Here is a 14,241-nt window from a genome sequence, read left to right as displayed (position 1 = left end):
TATATATCAGGATTTGGAAAAAAATTCCTTATTTTTGAATTAACAAAGACCCTAAGCCCTAACTTTTTGCGTAAAGAACCCGTGGTTGAACTCGAATGGAAAAGTCATTCCCTGGATAAAGTCTCCTCGAGAAGCCGCCGAAGAGAAAGATTACATCAAGTACCCCAACGGAAGCCGATCCTTCCCTCGTGACTATTGCCGGATAAGTGCCTGACATTTCAACCCATGAGCATCAGCCTCGTTAAAGCAAAGATTCACGCCTTTTTATGAAAATAAAAGAGAAAAACCATCCGTGGATCCGGACCATTTTGGATAGATATTTTCTCCGTCCCCGACTGGTCGGATCCTAGAATTTTGCATTTCGTCGAAGGCTAAAAATGAAAAAAACAAGTGGCGTAACCAACTCGGTGGATTGGGAACCGATCTTTTTTGTGAGTCAAAAACACTTTCGAAAAAGCTTCATTATTGAATGATCAAGGTCAACCTTGAGTTCTTTATATGCTAAAGCGAGAAAATAGAGCTAAACCTTAGAAAAAGCATATCAAGGTAGCGTGTCTATACGCTTTTCAAAGATATCATATAGAGGCTTAGCTTTTCCAAAGTAGGCACGAAGGTTTTAGTTCATCTTGTATCCCTAACTCACTATTCCAATGAGGAAGAGGATCGACTACCATGAAGTCGAACAAGTGATTATGAGATTCAAAACTTGGGTCACTAGTTTAGAAATCCCGGTATCATAGACATGATTGCTTTAAACAATCTTTTTATCCGATGTGAGAAAAAGTCAGTTCTACTCTTAGGGATTTGAGTAAAAATGGTGACTCTAACCTTCTTTGCAATGATCTGGCATTTCAGATTGCAAGCTGTTAGGGCAATTTCCAGAAATAGACTGATCGTTGTCAATATAAAAAGGGGTAGTCTTCTTGTGGATAGGACAATAGCCATGTCTTTTTTGGTCAGAAACTCGACTGTCATAGTCAGCTTTAAGGGCTTGGCCTTTAGAAGAGAGCTTTCACAATAAGGAGCGAACTGCCTCCATCTCCAACTCAAGGTAGTAGGGCTTGGAACTCGGGATCACGTAGCCTCATCTCCGACTTGATTTTTATCTCCTTATAATGAGACATAGAACCGAAACACGTAGCTTTCAAAAGATAGCCATGTCTCGGCAAAAACTCCTATCAAACAAAGTTTGTAAGACCTCAAATAGAAATAACAGGGCCACCTCTCAGTGGCTGCCTTTAAGGTCAAAAAGAAAAGCAAACCTTGCTGCCAACTAGTGAATCTAATCGGTTTGGTTTGGTCAAAGGTTGTCTTATCAATCTTCTTGGCAAGACAAATAACTGTAGCCAATGAAAAAGAAAGACAGATACACCTTTGACCAATAGATCCGAACGTTCATTCTTTTTATAGATCTCCAATCTATGGAAAGGAGGGATGATTCGAGGATACCCAGACCTAGTTAAGGACACTGGGACAGGAAACAAGTCAGGTTTGAAGGGAACTTCTCCATAGGCCTTCTGAAGGCTGGAGGCGCACTGCTTTTAAATACAAAAGCTACATGCAACCACCCAGACCTCTTCCCCTAACTTGTAGACTGACCGTGAAAAAGAGGTAGGCGCCAATACAAAGCTCCTTTGTCAGACCATCAGTGACCAAAGAGAAGCACCTTATTTAATTAATTTTTTTCTTAATTACATAGCCTCCCAAGATCCGGAGAGTCTCTAAGACACTCTGCCACCCTGATAGGTGACACTTTCAACAGAGAAGGGAAGAGTCTTTTTCATGGTTTCTGGTATGTTAAAGCATCCAGGTGGTGGTGAAAGCACCCCTCAATTACCTCCGCCCCACGGTTGGGTAATTGGACCCATGATAAGACAGGGGTGGAGGCTTCCGCGTCACCCCCCATTCCTACTGATAAAGAGATTCTATCCCTCCTGGTAAGAGTGCATACCAGCGAGGACTCACCCACATGACCTTCTAAATGGAGACCATAGGATGGCACCAATGTTGTCATCCATCGGGCCTTCGTTATTGGACCAATCACATCCAAGTAAGGAAGGGGAGGTTCGATGCACCATATCGGTAAGTTGCAGACCTGGGATCCCTGTCCCTCGACGGACCCACAACTACCAACCAGCATACCCGCCTCCTTTCGGAATGCTGGCACACAAGGCGATCCAGCACGACTGGTGACACCAGTCCGTCTCGGGTTGAGCCCTTTGTCGAAAGGGCTCTTCCATGACGTTCTAAAGTCAAGTATATTTCACGAGTTCGCGAAGGAATTCTTTTTTGGTAGCACACGATTATTATGACTTATGGGTATTCGATGAATTCCACGAGCCTGACAGCCAGAGTTCGATCATCGGGGCAACCCAAGAAGGAAGGGCATATGCCAATACCATGTTGAAAAATCTTAGATGGCCAAGAGTGTAGACTAGACTTAAAAATATTATAGAATTTTTTTTACGAAGAAAAAAATGTACCCATTGTAATCATCGCTAATCAAATACCCCATTGTTTTTGCAGATGAAGACAAACCATTTAATGCAAGATGCCATCGATTGAGATTCTCCTCAAATATACACGAAGCACGCATTATTGCTACTTTGTTTGTGCAGGGTGTATAAACAGGAGAATAACTATGACCCTAGCAGCATATCAAGATAGATGCGATTTCTTAACGCGGTTGAATTACAAGGAATGTACAGGGTTTTTTTCACAAAAAAAAGGGGCACAGGAAGGGAAAGGGGGACTGTGCCTTGACCCTAAAACGAAGAGTTTATAATAACCCAGTTAAATCAATTCGCCGTAAAAAGAAATGTCAAATATTTTTATTTACCCACCTAAAGCGGGTATAAAACCAAAGAGCGCAATCATTCTAGAAATCGAAGACAGAGAATATGCTGTCATGTTAAATTTGAAGACGGGGGAGACATGGAATTTTCTACAAGTAACTACCCTCATCAAGAACGGAGAGTATGAAAAGAATTTCTCAATTATAGCTTGAATGTGAGCCACCAGCTAAGAAGTCGACTCAAGCCCCGAAAACACATAAGCTCGTGCATTCCATTCTTATCTCCGCTGAGTTCAGCTCCTCATTATCCCAAAACATATCCATTGGTCGGTCCTCAACATGGTTTAGTAGACCGACCCATCCTACTAAGTATAAGTAAGGGAACATCCGCACATCAAGCTAAGATGACTCTTAAGGAGGTTATCCTCGAACTTCATTATTTGAGTGAAAGGGGAAAGAGGAATTTTTTTGTCTCGAAAGGGGGAACCAGTCTTTTCTTTATCCCTCGTGTCGGTGGAAGAGAACAATAGCTTGAAGTGAAGTAAAGCCTTAGCCTTAAAGTAAAGAGAGAATTCGGTAAGCTTTCCGCCACCCTTTTGAATGATTTTTTTCTTATTGCAAAAAGACTAGAATAAGTAAGGTCGAGCAAAGACTAGTTCCGACCAAGAAGCGATCCCATCTTAGTATCAGCAAAGATAGGTAGCGACACCAAGCATTCGCTATGGTAGAGGTAGTCCAGCCAAAGCGTAGAACGAGCAGCTCATAAAAGAAGATCTTCTTTCGGAGCCCGCCAAGCCACCCAAAGAAGAAGCACAAGTCGCAGTTCTATTAGGGAAAGGAGGCTAAATGGCTTCTTCATGAAAAGCTCAGTTATCCCATTCTATTCACTGCATTTGAGGATTTCTATAGCGATGAAGGCGTGTATGTACATGTTGTTGAATTAGGATAATAGGACGAGGACGAGGTTGTGGCAATGGACAGTTTGGTTGCCCAAGGAAGCAAGGCCATAGAAAGGACTTTCGTTACCCTATTGACAAGACAGAGTCTTATTTTGATATCTTGTTGAAGATGAATAGGATTAAGTTGCCTCCCTCTGACTACATTAAGCCTGGTGATGATAATTTAGATAGGTTTTTTGATATTTCCACAAGCAACAAGCAATAAGGGTCATGGTACGAGGTACTATTTTGACCTTCAGGACGGTGCAAGCCTTTCGATATAATACATTGGTTTTTGAAGACGAGTATGAGTCATCCCCGCACCAGACAAAAATTGAGACCAACCCTCTCCAAAAATCATTCTCGCCATCATCAACATGGTGTCACACTTGGGAGGTGATGATGTGATTCCTTATGTATCCGTGTTCGTGTTGCTTGACAAGTCTACCTCTGATCCGTAATCAACCTCTTCTGCTTTGTTCTTCTAGGTCGGCCGACCCTAGTCTTGTTCGCAGTTTATTCCCCACTCGCCTTTTTGATATGGTTGTACCCACTTCTTTTCATTACTTCTATGTGTTTGCCTTGTCGAGTGAGACCCGACATAGTGCGAACTTGAGCAAAGGTTTCGCTCGTGCTTCTTCTAACCGGAAGAACGTAGTTAGTCCAAGGCAGAGCTTCCCTCCCTCAAGCTCTCATTTTTCCAATGTGGGTTTGCCAGCCTTCAAGCTCCACCCTTACATATATATATGAGTTTTTGCCCCTTCCTCGCTCTGTCGAGCATATGTATTCCCTCACACCCCCGAGGATTAAAAAGACTTGGTTTTCAATCTCGTCCCCGCCCTACCTACCCATTTAAAAGCGATTCATAAAGTCCCAAGGGGTTTGATTATCCAAAGATACATGATGGTAGACCCGTGGTCCGCTCGGCATCACGTATCAAGGCATCACAATCCAACAACATCTCGTAACAAGGTCTCAAAGAAAGTCGATAGCTCGTGGACTCGAGTACGAGGGAGAGGGATCGACGATCAGATGAGAGGCGAGATTGGCTAATGGAAGGATCGGTTCTATTTAGATTAGTTCAACAGATTAGAAAGGTGTGGTCAGGGTGAGAGGCCTTCCGGTGGAGAAGAAGAGGGCTCGTATCCGAGCTGGAAGGAAGAATCGAAAGATGAGGCTTTGAAACCACGACTACCATCAAGCCCTAATCTATTTATTTTTTTAAATTTATGTATATATTGAAGAATGATGTCAAAAACGAAAGCTGAGCAGAAGCCGAGAAGTCAGCTAATAGACCTGGATTGAGTCGATCAACAAAAACAAGCGTAATCGCCATGAACTTGAACATTGAAATGATTGCACAAAAGCCCTCGATGGGGGTGGTTTGCTCCAAAAATAGTCCACCCATCCTCAAACTAGTCTTCCAAACCGACATCTCTTTTGTTATTTGCTCAGTTGAGAAGTCTTGTATTATATTCTAACGACTCAAGATGTGAATGGAAATCATCGATCAATCCATGTGATTTCCTGCCTGACCCCACTCTATTGGGCTAGCCTACTTCGATTGTGAAAGGAAGATATAAAGGAGAAAAGTAGTTTACGTCCAACTGCCAAACTCTTCATTAAGTCATTTGGCCCACAAAGTCTCGTAAGTGATAGAGATCCCCGGTGAACCGGGCGATTCTGGACTGAGATGTTCAAGCAGCTATACTAGAAAGGTCGGAACTACACTTCTCCAAAAGAAAGCTTCCACCGGACAACCGCATCGAGCACGCCAATACCCTCCTTTTTGGAATACCGCCTCGGAGCACTTTTGGTTGCACCAACCAAAGGGATTGAGGTGCATCTCTTGGATGGGGAAGAGCCCCTCAGAAGATACCAGTTCGCTAAGAATTGGTAAGAGACCACTACCTTAGCCAAGGCATTTCTAGTTCCTAGCCCATCTACCGCCAAGACAATGAAGAAGGCGGACACTAAACGGCGACCTATATGTCACGTGATAGATCTCGTAGATGATGACAACCGTAAAACACGAAAAGCTTAGTCACGGAAGGGAAGGATATTAAGGGGCAAAACCCAACCCGAGCTACCATAACAACAAAACTTAAGTGAAGACCGGTTCCACCCAGTTATGCTTATGCTTTTTATGGGGGCTCATACTCGAAAGAGTTGGAAGCTTACTACGGGTTGGGAAGTAATGTAATGCTTTCAAGACCCTCTTTCACACCGTCCGAAGAATTTACCTACTACCTACCCTTTTTAGCCTCTTTGACGAATGAATAAAGCTTTTCTTCGTGAGGTGGTTAGAGTTTCTCCAATAGGGTAAGTCTTGGTGTCCCGTTATTAGTATAAAGATTGGTATGTACTAGGAGCCTGCTTTGAGCTTTCGATCAATTAGAAGAACGAGCATAATTTTTAAATCGAGAGGTTCTCGTACTGCTTCATATATTGCTAGCAATGGAAGCAAAGACCGACTCCACTAACCGGAGCGAAGGTCGCAATAATAGAAAGAGAGATAGCGTAGTGGCATAGAGAGTCACTGAAGTATAAACTACATCGCTTGTTGCAGTTAATCTCGGATCTAGTTGCTAAGATAGCAAGCAAAGATCTTTCTCACTTTCGCCGAGTGAGGAAGCTAGAACTTCCTATCCCCACAAAAAAATTGCTTTTATTATTCCCACCAGTGGGTCGGGCTTACTTTATTCCCGACTCGTGGTTAGAGTCAACCCCTTTATGGGTACTAGTGGATGAACGCAGCTAAGAGAACCCCCGGTCTTTTGTATATGACTTGTCAGACTTTTTTCCCGACATTGTCATGATTATTAGCTATCCTTTTTCTTGGTGATAATGTCTCGCAAGGCCTTATTCCGTATAATAGAGTCCTGAATGCGCCTTATGATTATCTTTGTTCATCAACTCCTCATGAATCCTCTCATCATCGAGAAGGAAGATCTCACGATTCTCTTAGCTTGTGATTCTTTATCCGTGTGAAAAAAACCTTAAATATGTTCATTCAGTAAGCCCTTCTCCTCATTTTCTTTTTGGACATTGAAGCTATCTTTGATGAAACTTTGTTGCATGGGAGTAAGCTTACTTTTATTTTTGTTTGGATACCTATGCAAAGAATTGCTCTCTATCTTGGCCTCGAACTTGCCTTTGTAAACTTTTACGAGCAATAAAAATTTGTGTCAACCATGACCGCCTCTCTTAATTTTTTATATGGTTTATTTAGTTTGATGAAATACGCAGACGTGCTATAGAATTGTTGGACTCGCATATCAAGGTAGCGCCGATATTGGCCAAAAGTTAATAATAAGAAAGATCCGACATCGAACTACAGACAAGACAGATAAAGACTTTTTTTAGCATTGAGTCCCCGCTTTGATCGAGATTTCTTCACTGGATTGCAACCTTTTTGTCTACACACTCACGAGAAAGTACCGATCTCCTCGTTATAATATATAATATAAGAAGACTTCCTCACCTACCCTACGAGTTATGATGGCAACTCCCGGCTTCGGGAGATGAGGTAGAACAAGGACAAACCCTCAAAAAGCACTATAAAACAATGAAAAACGAAAAGTCGCATTGCATAAAAAGTCTCTTGATCAAGATGCCATGGAAACGCGATCTAAGACTCAAGCCTAAGAAGGCATAGATGGCCCCAATCAAGCAAGATGAATATCCCGTGAAGTGGAAGGTTATGAAAAACTCGCCGGGCTTATCCATAACTAGAATCATGTAGATGAATTAGGTTATAAAATAGAAGAAGGGGCGGATGAGGATCTCTTTCAACATTCGAAAGACCTCCGTGATCCAAGGCGATGACTTATCATATGGTCAAGCAAGAAGGCTCGAAAGTGCCCTCCGCTCTAAGGAATGAGTTTGAAAGCAACCACCGTTGGATCGATGATTTCACCTGCCAGTTGGAAGAATGTTTATAGCAGCAGAACAACCGATCTCCGTCTCACCATCTCCGCTTAGAATGAGGTCTCTCGTGCCTTAGGCTCTGCTCATCCCTCCACCCATTGCTAATCTTGGGGAAATAATTATATCTTTGTATATATAGCAGCTTGCTTTCTAAAAAATTCTCCCGAAATCTCAACACTGTAGCACCAAACTCTATTACGAGGTACTAGAGACTATACCCCCGCATATCATGATGTTGTCCCCTTTCCTCCGTGGATATGCATGCCATGCTATATCACGACGCTGGCTCCATACATGGAGGAGCATCACTTATCTTACCAAGATTAAACAGAGCTCTCGCGAATCATCTGCAGATTTTCTCACCCAAAGGGCGAAAATGCAAGTGTTTACAGTTAGAAGAAGTGTCTAGAGAGGGGTGTAGAAAAAGAAGAAGGATCACAAAGATGGTGTCTAGTCTAGATTCTTTGGTCATCTAGATTCTCTGGTCATCTTCTTGCCTTTGAATACATGACCTTCCATATTGTAGTCTACTTGTTCTATCTTCTGTGGGCTATGATGGGCTAGTGGTATAAGATTCATGATCATGATCTCATCATTTCTTTGATGAAGTGGACATGAAATGCTAGCCTTTAGCTCAACTCGCCTAGCCAGGAAGAACTATGGGTGGGTCGGGAAAGAGGTGATTGATTTGTAGTTGAGCCTCTGACCTTGAGAATGTGCTATGATCCAAAACAATCTGATTGTCAAAGCACTGGTGATCTTGCTTTGAATTATGCATCGCTCACTGAAAATGCAAAAATGGTATGGACGGTCTAGACGATGACGGAAGCAAGGTTCAACGTAGTACAAAAGGGAAGCCTCCAACACTATGTCCCTTTCATTCTGATTATAGGCTCATCCTGAACCATCGATTTTGACCCCCTCACTGTCTGTTAACCCTCGCATCTTCAACTATGACTCCTAGCTCCCGGGAAAAAGGACTAGTCGAGTCGAGCGAGACCTCTTTCAGCTTGAAGGGAACTCTTTCCTTTGAGGTTCAAGGGATAGAATTCGGTTCATAAAAGACTTTCTCTCGCTCCCAGTGCACGATGCTTATGAATGCTCGCTCCCTCAGACATGTTTTTTTGGTTTTGGATCGGTTTGTTAAATTTAGGAAAAGTTTGTTTACTAAGGTATAACTCAACCGCTGTAAAAGAGATTGCTCCAATTGTCCGATTTCAAGTCAGCCGAGAAGCGAAGGGGAGAACGCGATGCCAAATCAGGCCTCGAAGCCTTAGCCTTATTGCGAGAGAGAAAGGGCCAACCGCAAGACAAGATAGTTTATTGATGGAAATCCAAGGAGGCAATCCGACGAAGTTCCCTCGCCTATCAACAAGAGAAGAGTGTCTGTCTACAAGGGAGAGCCGAATAGCAGCCCCGAGCGTAACTAGTGAAGTGAAAAAGTCTCGTGGTAGTGTTTATTCCGAATTTTAGAGAGATCAGCTCTTCGCTCAAACTCATACCGATGGATTCTCCGCTTATCCTTTTTTCTCTTGGTGAAAGCTCAGGTCTACACTATCTGGGTTATTGGGAGGGGAGCTCTCTCAGCAAGTAAGGAAAAGGTCAATGCAAGAGGAGAACCTCAGTCTAGTCGAGTGAATTTCTTAGTAGTGTGCTCCTGCACTTCCTAAGGTTAAGCTCCATATATTCAAGTGAATATTTCAGGGATGCTCTTTTCCGTGGTTACCAATTTTGTTTGGGGAATGAACTCCGCCATTTCAGCTAGGGCCTGCTTTAGGAATCAAGCGTTTCTTTTTCCCGAGGTGTCTCGCTCACTTTTTCTTTTCTGGAGTGGGGATCCAAGATGTTGGTCATCGAACCAAAGAAGGAATCGAGAGCTACACACCAAAAGTTAGGGCGATCCTCCAGGTGAGTTGCAAATCAATCTAATCATCCAGCATTTCACACTCCCTCTTTGAAAATAGGGATAATCTCAACAAGCAAGGGGTACTGTCAACCCCCTCCCATCGATTTCTTCCTTGGCAGCTAGTTTTTGCTTGGAAAAAATCTTTCATCTAGAAGAATCGATATATCTCTCGTGATAGATCAGTGTCTAGACCTCAAATTGTATATTCAGGTTGGTGAGGTCCCTCCCTACACTTGACCCACTCACGTATGACGTGAGTCAACCTCTTGTTGTATAGTTAGATACAGCTTTTCCATTAATTATGAGTTTACCTCAGAGATATTTCATTATGTATGGTGCTTCCCTGTTTAGAATGAAGAAGAATAGAGAAAGTCTTTTTAGCATAAAAATTTGGTCACGTAGATCTTCTATTTCGCGGAATTCATTGATTGCTCCGTACTCATTTAAAATGGAAAAACTCCTATTCTTTGTAAGATCACTGAAGGAAATGTTGGTCATAAATTTGGAGAGTTTGCTTTTACACGGAGACGAAGACCTTCGAGAACAAATAAAGGAAAAGGAAAGGGGAAAAAGGGGATAAAGTAAAGTCTAAGCGCCATATGGCACGAAAAGGAAAACCGATTTCGGTAAGACTTGATCTGAATCGTAGTTCAGATGCAAGTTGGTTTAGTGAGGGCGACCGCGAAAGTCACCGAATGGGTCCGGTCCGTCTTTTCTTGATCTTGGTCCCATATTTCTTAAAATAAAAGGCGTAGGAGGACGTTGCAGATGTCTGGGATGGACACGACTTCTTCTAACGCTAGAAGACCACAGGAAGAGACCCGGGACCAGAGCATGTCGTGAAAGACGCACACTGGGCGGGCGTGCTTTTGACCGTGTCTCCGGGGCACAGCTTGAATGTAGATATCATGAACGCGAGGTGCAGGATACCAGGCCGAGAAACCCCGGGCAAGCGCCACCCCTAATGTGCCGATCGCTAGCGCATCCAGGGCCCTCGGCGCCCAGCTCCGCTGGAGAGGCCAGGCCGTCACCGATCTGAGAAGTCGAGTGCATCTTCGGTTCGGATAGACTGATTCTGCGAACGCCCTAGCCCTAAGAAAAACAAGTGCTAAGTTTCATTTCACATCAGTGAATAAACCAAAAGAAGAGACCTTTCTCGCTCGGCGCCGCACTATGCTCCGCTTCAACAAATGAGAGTTTTCGGTGGAACCGGTGAACCACGCGAGCTGGTTAGATGCGTGGGACAGAGGGCTCAGTAGTACCCGATAGCGCAGCTATGCAGTGGAAGGGAAGGAGCCCTAAATCGACCCCTTTCTTTTTATTCAAAGACACAAAAAGCACAGTACAAAGAGATTGGACCTCGGATGAGACCTTGCAGCTACCGTTCCGACGCGCCCCTGACCCTATCTTTGATTAAGACCGAAAACCCTATCCAAAGTAGAGCCTAGTTGAAGCTGTCATTTAAATCATAGAATAGAGAAACTTTTAAGGGATATAGATAGAGTCTCGCTCAGTAAAGAGAGTTGTAGATTCGTAGAAGAGAATCAGAGTATGCGCGCTACAAAAATGCAGCCAGCCAGTTCAAGTTAGTGGAAAGAATATAGTACTTGAGTACTGACCCTCCCGGGCCCCCCGGTTGCTTTTGGCGCACCTCACCCCGTCAGTCTTATGTTGCCTACGCTTGATGCTTGCAGCATGGATTCTTTAGATCTAAAGAATCCATCTTTTCCCCAGAGCGAGACTCTATCCAAATCTCAAAGAATAACGAGCTAGGCGGCCGGCGGGCAAAGAAAAGGGGCGGGCCGGCTGGTTAGGGCCTTGGCGATAAGTTCTTCTTTCAAAGCGTTTTGCCAATACAGCGAGGGCGTCTATCTGGGTTGGGGCCTTGACTTTCAAATGACAACCGCCTGTTCCTGCAGCGGGGGCCTTTCACGAAACCAAACCACCCCCTTGATTAAGTACCAGTTGCTTTGCTGGTAGGCCCATTTAGGTTAGGGGAGCATTGTCCCTCAGTTCTTACCAACCTCAGGTGTGTAATCGACATCTAGCTTATTATCGGTAGAAGTTTCATGCAAGCCTGACCTCAGCTGTCCATTTCTTATTCATTCAGGGCGCCCCTAGTGGACTTGGCGGTGCTCCTTTCTCAAACCAGAACAACTCTGAACGTTAGAAGACCACCTGGTCGAATCGACCGAAGGCACTTTCTTCTTACTTATCCGAACCGAACGTTAGCGGCTTTCAGCTAAGAGCAGCGTCGCTGCTTGATCGGCGGGGAGGAGCATCTCAAAGTATGGGGCAAAGGATCAAGCGCTTTTACTTTGTCCCCCGGGATCCACCACAGGTTGGGTTTGAGAGCCGTGTGATGGGTGACTATCCAGCACGGTTCGGAGAGCACTTGTATGTAGTCTGCGCTGGTGAATGGAAGCCTCCGCCGCAAGAAAGAAGCGGCTCTTCCCACGGCTCCGTCACCATTGACTCTCTTTATTATTATGGTAAATCCGTCTATCAAGATGTCAATCTGAGATCTTATTTTCGGTTCGATACGTCCACCCTACGATACTCACCTTTGGCTTTCGTCTCGGTAGGTGTATTATTCTACATTTTTCCAAAAAAAGGACATTCATTCATTTCTTTCTTCCCCGTCGACCACTACGACTGAAACGACGCGACAAATCAAGACCCGAAAGGAGAAGGGCCGGTGGTGGGCATTTGGGAAAGTCGGGCCGATCGGGTGTCTTCATTCAAGCGACGGTACAGAGGAAGAACGAAAACGAAGTGAGAGGCCGGGGGCAGGGAAAGAGTCGAGTCGATCAGGCTCGACGACCGGGAGAAGCAAAACGAAAGAAGGATTTGGCTGAAAAAGATGCAACGCTATGGATACCATGACCGATCACCATCGAGAAAGAAGAATTTTTCTACATCACTTCGGGTCACGGGGCCTTTAAAGCATCCTAAATACGCCGGGGTTGTAAATGACATAGCGTTCCTGATAGAAAATGACGACTCCTTCAGAAAAACGAAGTTATTCAAGTTGTTCTTTTTTACCAAAGAAGTCCCGCTCTGACGGCCCGACGAGTCATCTACTAAAAAGGACCCTCCCTCGCTGTGCGCCCTCTTTGAATTATTCGGTCATGCAATACTTATTGAATACAAAAGAACAAAAATTCCGATCGAGCCCGTCGTAGTTCTCAATCATTTCGTGGCACTGGCGTAGCTGAACCATCTACGATGGGGGAGCGAAGGAAGGAAGCTTAGAAAAAGAGAATACGCCTCGCATCGCTTGTTTTTTTGTAGAAAGCTCGACCAGCGAGAAAAAAGTGTTTGGCCCCAAGCCAAAAAAAGAGGTTGATCCACTTCATTCGCTTGGCGAATGATCTCGCTTCGTGGGAACAACAAAAACCACCATCTCGCTCTTTCCTTTCTTCGGTGCTACCTTTTTTTCTTTCCAAGGGATGGGCTTGGGGTGTATAATAACCTTTTTTTGGAGTATGCCCGGGAACTAGTCCTAGGTCAATTAAAGATCAAATGTTGGAACCCTCATGGGTAAGGATAAGGTAATGGAATTGATAGAAAAAAATTCATAGACCTAGGTGGGATAGGAGAATTAATAAAGAGAATAGAGATGATGATAAAGATCATACTGAGAAACAGAAGAATTCCGTACGGGTACAACTCTTATTTTTAACGAAGTGCAAAAAAATGCGATCTTTTTTGTCTAATAGAACAAAGACTTATTAATCATGATAAGGTCCCTTGATTCTCATTCCAAAGACTCCATCAGTTAGGCTCTTTTTACTTCTCATGTTGGTAAAGCATATCAAATCGCGACTTTACTTTTTCATGACTTTGATTCAGTAAGCGTAATCCCTTTTACCTTTCTATGTTCGCGGTCCTCACCTCTCTTTCAAATTCTTTTAGGTAGCGGATATCCCGGCGAAAAATCTTCTTTTCATTGAAGTCATTCTTCCTTCCTCATTATGATTTACATTTTTGGACACTCATCAAAGTACGGGTATCCCAACTATCTAGGGTTCTCATCCTCTCTCGAATTGCCGACTTCCATTCACCACTGTGAACCCCTTTATCGATCGAGTCGAATAAGCTATTCTTTTGTGACTTTGGAGTCTTCTCTTTTCCCCGGATCCTCTTATCCTTTCTTCTTCCATTGATGTGAGTTCTTCTCTCTCCTATCTCTTCCTAGGTTTCTCATAGGAGTGGCTTTTGGAATGATATCCATCTTGGTGTAAAGATGCAGTCAAAAGCAATATGATTTCACAATTCACTATCCGAATCCCGGGCACTTGAATTCTCTAGGCGAGTACTTCACTTTAAGATATCTCACCTTTTACTAATTCATAAATAGCTATTTATTTGTCATGTCTCTCTCTCATCCGTTATTCTATAAGCTGTTTAGACTGTCCTAGAAGTCACCCTTGAAGTGTACTACCCCATAGCGAATTCTTCTACCTATTCCTTAGATCGAGTGTTCCCAAGTGGATCTTCTAAGTATACCTATCTTTCAAAAGAGGAAGACAGATTAGTTAGAGAAAGAGCTCCTATGGTAAATTAGACTTTGATCTCGTTGAGTCAATGAATAAAATGTCTAATCCTCTTGTTTCAAGCCCTCAGGAAGAAAAAAAAGTAGGTGTTGCGAAGGGGGAGTTCGGCTTGCT

At 43.6% G+C, this 14,241-nt stretch overlaps 1 pseudogene; it reads left to right on the top strand.

Annotated features, from left to right (window-relative positions):
* Positions 1-10,030: 10,030 nt before the first annotated feature.
* Positions 10,031-13,306, top strand: LOC120268522 (annotated as a pseudogene).
* The last annotated feature ends 935 nt before the right edge of the window (positions 13,307-14,241 follow it).

Source organism: Dioscorea cayenensis, chromosome 9 (assembly GCF_009730915.1).
Source record: "Dioscorea cayenensis subsp. rotundata cultivar TDr96_F1 chromosome 9, TDr96_F1_v2_PseudoChromosome.rev07_lg8_w22 25.fasta, whole genome shotgun sequence".
Classification (NCBI taxonomy): Eukaryota; Viridiplantae; Streptophyta; class Magnoliopsida; order Dioscoreales; family Dioscoreaceae; genus Dioscorea; species Dioscorea cayenensis.
The sequence above is the reverse complement of the archived record's forward strand: the minus strand, read 5'-3'. Positions and strand labels throughout refer to the sequence as shown.